Raw genomic sequence first — 11,501 nt, forward strand, 5'->3', positions numbered from 1 at the left:
ATTTGAAAAACAAGGCGTGTGCGTCCGTACAAGGGTGTGCGTGCGCACGCCCAGGAAATTTTTAAAGGTGTACAGGGGTGTGCGTACGCACAGGTGCCAAAACACAAAAGGTCTATTCACTCGCACAACCTGTGCCAGCGCTTTGATCTTTAGTTTTTCTTGTTTTGTGATTTTTCTTGTTTTTCTTGTTCATTTTCGAATTATTAGTTTCCAAAAAAAAAATATTTATACATTAAATACCTTTATTAAAACACTTTAAATTTATAACTCAATTGGCTAGAGCGTTGTGCCTATGTTCTTGGTAATTGGGTATCTTCCTTTTAAAAAACTTTTTCAAAAATAATTTTTCTTTGATTAAATATTGTGTCAATTTTTAAGTTTGGTGTTCTCTGGTTAATTTTCCTTTAGTTTTCAAAAACTTCATTGTGGTTTTCTAAAAATTTTAAGTTTGGTGTTCTATCTTCATGTTCTTGTTGTTCTTGTGAGTCTTCAAGGTGTTCTTGAGTCTTCCTTGTGTTTTTATCTTAAAATTTTTAAGTTTGGTGTTCCTTGGTGTTTTCCCTCCAAAATTTTCGAAAATAAGGAGCATTAGATCTAAAAATTTTAAGTTGTTTGTCTTTTGTGTGTTTTTCTCTTTCATCATAAAATTCAAAAATAAAAAAAAAATTATCTTCTCTAACTATTTTTTAGCAAAAATTTTGAAATTTTTCAAAAAAAAAAAATTCAGATTTCAATTTCAAAATTTTACCTTTTCATATCTTAGTTGTCAAGTTTTTAAAAATCATATCTTTTCCAAATATTTTCTCTTACTTATTTTCCTACAAATATATTCAATTTTAAGACATATCTTTTCCTCATTCCACTCATAATTTTCGAAAATTTAGCATTAAATTAGTCATCAATTTTAAAAATCATATCTTTTTCAATCATATCTTTTTCCAATCAAATCTTTTCAACCATATCTTTTTCAAAAATCAAATCTTTTTCAAAACCTCCTAACCACTTTTTTTCTCTCTTCATTTTTCGAAAATCCTCACCCGTTTTTCATTTTATTTTATTTTATTTTTTAATTTCTGTTTTCTAAAAGAAATAAAAAATAAAAAAATAAAATTTTAATACTATTTGAATCTCCAATTCACAACATCTCCCTTTCTCCATCATGGACGTAAGTGGAAATGAACAGTCCAGAAGGACTCTGGGTCATATGCTAACCCCACTACTACTTCATATGGGAGTAGTATCTATATACCCTCCATCGGAGTCAGTAGTTTTGAGTTGAATTCTCAGCTCATTATCATGGTGCAGCAAAGTTGCCAGTATTCCGGTCTTCCACAGGAAGAACCTACAGAGTTTCTGGCACAGTTTTTACAAATTGCTGACACAGTACATGATAAGAAAGTAGATCAGGATGTCTACAGATTATTACTGTTTCCGTTTGCTGTAAAAGACCAAGCTAAGAGGTGGTTAAATAACCAACCTAAGGCTAGCATAAGGACATGGAAACAGCTGTCAGAATAATTCCTGAATCAATATTTCCCTCAAAAATGGATGACATAGCTAAGGCTGAACATCCAAGGCTTTAAACAAGGAGATAATGAATCTCTTTATGATGCCTGGGAGAGATATAGAGAGATGCTATGAAAATGCCCCTCTGAAATGTTTTCAGAGTGGGTGCAGTTAGACATCTTCTATTATGGGCTTACAGAGAAAGCTCATATGTCTTTGGACCACTCAGCTAGTGGATCCATATACATGAGAAAGACAATTGAAGAAGCTCAAGAGCTCATTGATACAGTTGCCAGAAATCAGCATCTGTACCTAAGTAGTGAGTCTTCCATGAAAGAAGAGGCTAAAACAATAACTGCTGAACTCAGTCCTGCAGAACAAGTTACTGAATTCAATCAGCAATTAGATTTTTTAACAAAACCGCTAGCCGAATTCAAGGAGATACTACAAGACACAAGAATGGCTAACATGAATATGGAAGTACAGTTAAAGCAAACAAAACAGCAGTTATCAAAACAAATAACAGAAGAGTGCCAAGCAGTTCAATTAAGAAGTGGGAAAACATTAAATACCTCACTTCAAAGTAGCAGGAAGCCAAGAAATGAACAAACTACTACCCAAAATCCCTCTGAGGACAGTAAGATCCCAGAGAGGAATAATTCTGGCGCTCAAACGTCAGAAAAGGGTGAAGAGCTGGCGTTAAACGCCCAACCCATGCTCAGTTCTGGCGTTCCAACGCCACAAACAGGCAAGGAGTTGGTGTTAAACGCCCAATGGAAGCTCAGTTCTGGTATTCAAACGCCAGAAACAGGTAAGAAATTGGCGTCCAACGCCAATCCAGCTTCTAACCCTGGCATTCAAACGCCAGTAAGGGATCAGACACACATAAGTGCTGATAGCAACCCCTCTAAAAAGGCTTCTCCAACCACCTCTGTAGGAAATAAACCTGCAGCAACTAAGGTTGAGGAATACAAAGCCAAAATGCCTTATCCTCAAAAACTCCGCCAAGAGGAGCAGGATAAGCAATTTGTCCGTTTTGCAAACTATCTCAGGACTCTTGAAATAAAGATTCCGTTTGCAGAGGCACTTGAGCAAATACCCTCTTATGCCAAGTTCATGAAAGAGATCTTGAGTTATAAGAAGGATTGGAGAGAAACTGAAAGAGTTCTCCTCACTGAAGAATGCAGTGCAATCATTCTGAAAATCTTTCCAGAAAAGCTTAAAGATCCTGGGAGCTTTATGATACCATACATATTAGAGGATAATTGCACCAAGACAGCTTTATGTGATCTTGGGGCAAGCATCAATCTAATACCTGCGTCCACTATCAGAAAGCTTGGTTTAACTGAAGAAGTCAAACCAACCCGGATATGTCTCCAACTTGCTGATGGCTCCATTAAATACCCATCAGGCGTGATTAAAGACATGATTGTCATAGTTAGGCCATTCGCCTTCCCCACTGACTTTGTAGTGTTGGAAATGGAGGAGCACAAGAGTGCTACTCTCATTCTAGGAAGACCTTTCCTAGCAACTGGACGAACTCTCATTGATGTCCAAAAGGGAGAAGTAACCCTGAGAGTCAATGAGGATGAGTTTAAGTTGAATGCTGTTAAAGCCATGCAGCATCCAGACACACCAAAAGATTGCAAGAAAGTTGATCTTATTGACTCTTTGGTAGAGGAGATCAACATGGCTGAGAGTCTCGAATCAGAGCTAGAAGACATCTTTAAAGTTGTTCAGCCTGATCTGGAGGATTCAGAGGAATTGAAAGAGTCTCTGAAACTTCCTCAGGAAGAGGAAAAACCTCCTAAACCCGAGCTCAAACCATTAGCACCATCCTTGAAATATGCATTTCTGGGAGAAGGCGACACTTTTCCGGTGATCATAAGCTCTGCTTTAAATCCCCTGGAAGAGGAAGCGCTGCTTCAAGTGCTAAGGACACACAAGACAGCTCTTGGGTGGTCCATAAGTGATCTTAAGGGCATCAGCCCAGCAAGATGCATGCACAAGATCCTATTGGAGGACGATGCTAAGCCAGTGGTTTAACCATAGAGGCGGCTAAATCCAGCCATGAAGGAAGTGGTGCAGAAAGAGGTCACCAAATTACTAGAGGCTGGGATTATTTATCCTATTTCTGATAGCCCCTGGGTGAGCCCTGTCCAAGTTGTCCCCAAAAAGGGAGGCATGACAGTGGTTCATAATGAAAAAATGAACTAGTTCCTACAAGAACAGTTACAGGGTGGCGCATGTGTATTGACTACAGAAGGCTTAATACAGCCAAAAGAAAGGATCATTTTCCTTTACCATTCATAGACCAGATGCTAGAAAGACTAGCAGGTCATGATTATTACTACTTTTTGGATGGCTATTCAGGTTACAACCAAATTGCAGTAGATCCCCAAGATCAAGAGAAAACAGCATTTACATGCCCATCTGGAGTATTTTTCTACAGAAGGATGCCATTTGGGCTGTGTAATGCACCTGCAACCTTTCAGAGATGCATGCTCTCTATTTTCTCTGATATGGTGGAAAAATTTCTAGAAGTCTTCATGGATGACTTCTCAGTATATGGAGACTCATTCAGCTCCTGTCTTGATCACCTGACACTGGTTCTGAAAAGATGCCAAGAGACTAACCTGGTTTTAAACTGGGAAAAATGTCACTTTATGGTGACTGAAGGGATTGTCCTTGGGCACAAGATTTCGAACAAGGGAATAGAGGTGGATCAAGCTAAGGTAGAGGTAATTGAAAAATTACCACCACCTGCCAATGTTAAGGCAATCAGAAGCTTTCTGGGGCATGCAGGATTCTATAGGAGGTTTATAAAGGATTTTTCAAAAATTGCAAAACCTCTAAGCAACCTGCTAGCTGCTGACATTCCATTTGTGTTTGACACAGAGTGTCTGGAGGCGTTTGAAACTCTGAAAGTTAAGCTGGTCACAGCACCAGTTATTTCTATACCAGACTGGACATTACCATTCGAACTAATGTGTGATGCCAGTGACCATGCCATTGGTGCAGTATTGGGACAGAGGCATAACAAGCTTCTGCATGTCATTTATTATGCTAGCCATGTTTTAAATGATGCCCAAAAAAATTACACAACCACACAAAAAGAATTGCCTGCGGTGGTTTATGCCATTGACAAGTTTAGATCATACTTAGTAGGATCAAAAGTGATTGTGTACACTGATCATGCTGCTCTTAAATATCTACTTACAAAGCAGGATTCAAAACCCAGGCTCATGAGATGGGTGTTGCTTCTGTAAGAGTTTGATATAGAAATAAGAGACAGAAAAGGGACAGAGAACCAAGTGGCTGATCATCTGTCCCGGATAGAACCAGTAGAAGGGCATTCTTTCCCTCTATTGAGATCTCTGAGACCTTTCCGGTTGAGCAATTATTTGCCATTCAGGAAACACCATGGTTTGCAAACATCACAAACTATAAAGCTGCAAGATTCATACCCAAGGAGTACAGCAGGCAACAAAGAAAAAAATTAATTACTGATGCAAAGTACTACCTGTGGGATGAACCATATCTCTTTAAGAGATGTGCAGACGGAATAATCCGTAGGTGTGTGCCTACAGAAGAAGCACAGAAGATCCTATGGCATTGTCATGGATCACAATATGGAGGACATTTCGGAGGTGAGCGAACAGCCACAAAAGTCCTCCAATGTGGCTTCTACTGGCCCACTCTCTATAAAGACTCCCGAGAGTTTGTGCGTAACTGTGACAGCTTCCAGAGAGTTGGTAATCTGCCTCATAGTTACGCCATGCCTCAGCAAGGGATCTTAGAGATTGAGTTGTTTGACGTATGGGGTATTGACTTCATGGGGCCTTTCCCACCATCATACTCAAACACTTATATTCTGGTGGCAGTCGACTATGTATCCAAATGGGTAGAGGCCATTGCAACACCCACCAATGATACTAAGACAGTGCTAAAGTTCCTCCAGAAACATATCTTTAGCAGATTTGGTGTCCCTAGAGCACTAATCAGTGATGGGGGCACTCACTTCTGCAACAAACAGCTTTACTCTGCTATGGTCCGATATGGAATTAGCCATAAGGTGGCAACTCCATATCATCCACAGACAAATGGGCAAGCTAAAGTCTCTAATAGAGAACTAAAAAGAATCCTGGAACATACTATAAGTACCCGTAGAAAGGATTGGGCAAGAAGCTTGGATGACGCTCTGTGGGCATACAGAACAGCATTTAATACTCCTATAGGGACCTCTCCATACCAGCTTGTGTATGGTAAGGCCTATCATCTGCCCGTGGAACTGGAGCATAAGGCCTACTGGGCAACCAGATTCCTAAACTTTGATGCCAAATTAGCTGGAGAAAAAAGATTGCTCCAGCTAAATGAGCTAGAGGAATTCAGACTCACTGCTTTCGAAAATGCCAAGCTTTACAAAGAGAAAGCAAAAAGGTGGCATGACAGAAAGCTGTCATCTAGAGTCTTTGAACCAGGACAGAAGGTTTTGCTGTTTAACTCTAGGCTCCAGCTATTTCCCGGGAAACTGAAATCCCGGTGGAGGGGACCATATATGATTACAAGTGTGTCACCATATGGCTATGAGGAGCTTCAAGACATTGATTCTAATAAGAAGTTCATTGTTAATGGACAGAGAGTCAAGCATTATCTTGAAGGCAATCTTGAGCAAGAATGCTCAAAGCTGAGACTAGATTAAAAGCTCAGCAAGGTCCAGCTAAAGACAATAAAGAAGCGCTTATTGGGAGGCAATCCACTTTTTACTTATCTATGTTAATTTTCTGTTTTCCCTTTTTATTTTATGTTTTCTTTAGGATGATGATCATGTGGAGTCACAGAAATCAAAGCAAAATCAAAAACAGCATTAAAAACAGCTCACCCTGGAGGAAGAGCTTACTGGCGTTTAAGAAGCATCAGACTGGCATTTAACGCCAGAAAGAAGCATCAAGCTGGCGTTAAATGCCAGAAACAAGCACCAAGTTGGCGTTCAACGCCAAGAAAGGGGGAAAAGCTGGCGTTTAACGCCAGAAACAAGCAGCATTCTGGCGTTAAACGCCAGGATTGCACTCTAAGGGCGTTTTTGCACGCCTCAATGGAGCAGGGATGCTAAGTCCTTGACCCCTCAAGATCTATGGACCCCACAGGATCCGTACCTACCCCACCTCTTCTTCTCTCCTCTTCACACATTTTCATAACACTCTTCTCCATACTCTCTTCACCACTCACATCCATCCATCATAAACACCTCATACACACTATCACCCTCCCTTGGCCGAACCCACCACACATCTCCATCTCCTCCTTTCTTTCTTCTTTTGCTCGAGGACGAGCAAACATTTTAAGTTTGGTGTGGAAAAAGCCCCACTTTTTCATTTTTCATAACCATATGGCACCTTCCATGAAATTAGCGAAGATCAAAGAGCTATGAGGAAAGAGCAACAAAGGCAAGGAAGAGACATAGAGGAGCTCAAGAGTACCATTGGTTCTTCAAGAAGAGGAAGACGCCACCCTCACTAAGGTGGACCCGTTCCTTAATCTCCTTGTTCTTATTTTCCTGTTTTTCGATTTTTGAGCCTTATGTTTTATTTATGTTTGTGTCTTTACTATATGATCATTAGTGTTTAAGTGTCTATGTCTTAAAGCTATGAATGTCCTATGAGTCCATCACCTCTCTTAAATGAAAATTGTTCTAAAAACAAAAGAACAAGAAGTACATGATTTCGAATTCATCCTTAAAATTAGTTTAATATTTTGATGTGGTGACAATACTTTTTGTTTTCTGAATGAATGCTTGAACAATGCATATGTATTTTGATATTGTTGTTTATGAATGTTAAATATGTTGGCTTCTGAAAGAATGATGAAAAGGAGAAATGTTATTTGATAATCTGAAAAATCATAAAAATGATTCTTAAAGCAAGAAAAGCAATGAAGAACAAAGCTTGCAGAAAGAAAAATGGAAAAAAAAAAGAGAAAGAAAAAGAAAAAGCAAGCAGAAAAAGTCAAAAGCTCCTTAAACCAAAAGGCAAGAGCAAAAAGCCAATAGCCCTTAAAACTAAAAGGCAAGGGTAATAAAAAGGATCCAAGGCTTTGAGCATCAGTGGATAGGAGGGCCTAAAGGAATAAAATCCTGGCCTAAGCGGCTAAACCAAGCTGTCCCTAACCATGTGCTTGTGGCGTGAAGGTGTCAAGTGAAAACTTGAGACTAAGCGGTTAAAGTCGAGGTCCAAAGCAAAAACAGAGTGTGCTTAAGAACCCTGGACACCTCTAATTGGGGACTCTAGCAAAGCTGAGTCACAATCTGAAAAGGTTCACCCAGTTATGTGTCTGTGACATTTATGTATCAGGTGGTAATACTAGAAAACAAAGTGCTTAGGGCCAAGGCCAAGACTCATAAAGTAGCTGTGTTCAAGAATCAACATACTGAACTAGGAGAATCAATAACACTATCTAAATTCTAAGTTCCTATAGATGCCAATCATTCTGAACTTCAAAGGATAAAGTGAGATGCCAAAACTATTCAGGAGGAAAAAAGCTACAAGTCCCGCTCATCTGATTTGAGCTAAGTTTCATTGATATTTTAGAATTCATAGTATATTCTCTTCTTTTTATCCTATTTGATTTTCAGTTGCTTGGGGACAAGCAACAATTTAAGTTTGGTGTTGTGATGAGCGGATAATTTATACGCTTTTTGGCATTGTTTTTACATAGTTTTTAGTATGATTTAGTTAGTTTTTAATATATTTTTATTAGTTTTTAAATAAAAATCACATTTCTGGACTTTACTATGAGTTTTTGTATTTTTCTGTGATTTCAGGTAATTTCTAGCTAAAATTGAGGGACCTGAGCAAAAATCTGATTCAGAGGCTGAAAAAGGACTGCAGATGCTGTTGGATTCTGACCTCCTTGCACTCAAAGGCTGAAAAATCTTTTTCCTTTTGCTGTAAGAGACAGAGCTAGAGTATGGTTGGACTCTCAACCTAAGGATAGCCTGAACTCTTGGGATAAGCTGGTCAAGGCTTTCTTAGCCAAGTTCTTTCCTCTTCAACAGCTGAGTAAGCTTAGAGTGGATGTTCAGACCTTCAGACAGAAAGAAGGTGAATCCCTCTATGAAGCTTGGGAGAGATACAAAGGACTGACCAAAAAGTGTCCTTCTGACATGCTTTCAAAATGGACCATACTAGACATATTCTATGATGGTCTGTCTGAATTAGCTAAAATGTCATTGGATACCTCTGTAGGTGGATCCATTCACCTAAAGAAAATGCCTGCAGAAGCTCAAGAACTCATTGACATGGTTGCTAATAACCAGTTCATGTACACTTCTAAGAGGAATCCTGTGAGTAATGGGACGCCTATGAAGAAGGGAGTTCTTGAAATTGATACTCTGAATGCCATATTGGCTCAGAACAAAATATTGACTCAGCAAGTCAATATGATCTCTCAGAGTCTAAATGGAATGCAAGCTGCATCCAACAGTACTCAAGAGGCTTCTTATGAAGAAGAAGCTTATGATCCTGAGAACCCTGCAATAGCAGAGGTAAAATACTTGGGTGAACCTTATGGAAACACCTATAATCCCTCATGGAGAAATCACCCAAATCTCTCATGGAAGGATCAACAAAAGCCTCAACAAGGCTTTAATAATGGTGGAAGAAACAGGTTTAGCAATAGCAAGCCTTTTCCATCATCCACTCAGCAACAGACAGAGAACTCTGAACAAAATACCTCTAATTTAGCAAACTTAGTCTCTGGTCTATCTAAGGCCACTGTGAGTTTCATGAATGAAACAAGGTCTTCCATTAGAAATTTGGAAGCACAAGTGGGCCAGCTGCGTAAAAGGGTCACTGAAATCCCCCCTAGTACTCTCCCAAGCAATACAGAAGAAAATCCAAAAGGAGAGTGCAAGGCCATTGAATTGATCACCATGGCCGAACCTGTAAGGGAAGGAGAAGACGTGAATCCCAAGGAGGAAGACCTCCTGGGACGTCCAGTGATCAATAAGGAGTTTCCCTCTGAGGAACCAAAGGAATCTGAGACTCATCTAGAGACTATAGAGATTCCATTAAACCTCCTTATGCCCTTCATGAGCTCTGATGAGTATTCCTCTTCTGAAGAGAATGAGGATGTTACTGAAGGGCAAGTCACCAAGTACCTTGGTGCAATCATGAAGCTGAATGCCAAATTATTTGGTATTGAGACTTGGGAAGATGAACCTCCCTTGTTCACCAATGAACTAAGTGATCTGGATCAACTGACATTGCCTCAGAAGAAACAGGATCCTGGAAAGTTCGTAATACCTTGTACCATAGGCAACATGATCTTTGAAAAGGCTCTGTGTGACCTTGGTTCAGGGATAAACCTCATGCCCCTCTCTGTAATAGAGAAACTGGGAATCTATGGGGTACAGGCTGCTAAAATCTCATTAGAGATGGCAGACAATTCAAGAAAACAGGCTTATGGACAAGTAAAGGACGTGTTAGTAAAGGTTGAAGGCCTTTACATCCTTGTTGATTTCATAATCTTTGATACTGGGAAGGATGAGGATGAATCCATCATCCTTGGAAGACCTTTCCTAGCCACAGAAAGAGCTGTGATTGATGTTGACAGAGGTGAATTAGTCCTTCAATTGAATAAGGACTCCCTTGTGTTTACAACTCAAGATTACCCTTTTGTAAACATGGAGAGGAAGCATAAAAAGCTTCTCTCAAAACAGAGTCAACCAGAGACCCCACAGTCAAACTCTAAGTTTGGTGTTGGAAGGCCACAACCAAACTCTAAGTTTGGTGTTGAACTCCCATATCCAAACTCTAAGTTTGGTGTTGGGGAGTCTCAACAATGCTCTGAACATCTGTGAGGCTCCATGAGAGCCCACTGTCAAGCTATTGACATTAAAGAAGCGTTTGTTGGGAGGCAACCCAATTTTTATTTAATTATATTTTTATTAGTTATATGTCTTTGTAGGTACATGATCATGTGGAGCCACAAAATAAATAAAAAAATTGAAAACGGAATCAAAAACAGTAGAAGAAAAATCACACCCTGGAGGAAGACCTTACTGGCGTTTAAACGCCAGTAAGAAGCATCTGGCTGGCGTTCAACGCCAGAACAGAGCATGGTTCTGGTGCTGAACGCCTAAAATGGGCAGCATCTGGGCATTTGAACGCCAGAATTGCACCCTGGAGAAGAGCTGGCGCTGAACGCCCAGAACAAGCATGGTTCTGGCGTTCAACGCCAGAAATGGGCAACAAATGGGCGTTCAACGCCCTGAACAAGCACCAATCTGGCACTGAACGCCCAGAGTTGTGTGCAAGGGCATTTTGCATGCCTAATTTGGTGCAAGGTTGTAAATCCTTGAACACCTCAGGATCTGTGGACCCCACAGGATCCCCACCTACTTCCACTCACTTATTCTCACCCCTCTTTCACACAATCCCATAAACACTCTTCCCCAAAACTCTTCACCAATTACCCCAATCTCTCTTCCCTATCACCACTTCACCACTCACATCCATCCACTCTTCCCTATAAACCTACCTCATAAACACCACCTACCTTTAAAATTCAAAATCAATTTCCCACCCAAACCCACCCTATTTGGCCAAAACCTTAACCCCCTCCCTTCCCTATATATAGCCCTCCATTCCTCCTCATTTTCACACAACACAACCCTCTCTTCCCCTTCTTGGCCGAAACACATCTCTCTCCCTCTCCTCCATTTCTTCTTCTTCTTCATCTCTTCTTTCTTCTCTTGCTCGAGGACGAGCAATATTCTAAGTTTGGTGTGGTAAAAGCATAAGCTTTTTGTTTTTCCATTACCATTGATGGCACCTAATACCGGAGAATCCTCTAGAAAAGGGAAAGGGAAGACAAAAGCTTCCACCTCTGAGTCATGGGAGATGGAAAGGTTCATCTCCAAAGCCCATCAAGACCACTTCTATGATGTTGTGGCCAAGAAGAAGGTGATCCCCGAGGTCCCTTTCAAGCTCAAG

At 40.2% G+C, this 11,501-nt stretch overlaps 1 non-coding gene across 1 annotated transcript; it reads right to left on the reverse strand.

Moving 5' to 3' along the window:
• Nucleotides 1–8,566: 8,566 nt before the first annotated feature.
• Nucleotides 8,567–8,674, reverse strand: LOC112725978 (small nucleolar RNA R71). The gene has a single exon (XR_003165053.1). It is a non-coding gene; the product is annotated as a small nucleolar RNA R71 (small nucleolar RNA).
• Nucleotides 8,675–11,501: the final 2,827 nt, after the last annotated feature.

The sequence above is a fragment of the Arachis hypogaea genome, chromosome 11 (assembly GCF_003086295.3).
Source record: "Arachis hypogaea cultivar Tifrunner chromosome 11, arahy.Tifrunner.gnm2.J5K5, whole genome shotgun sequence".
NCBI lineage: Eukaryota > Viridiplantae > Streptophyta > Magnoliopsida > Fabales > Fabaceae > Arachis > Arachis hypogaea.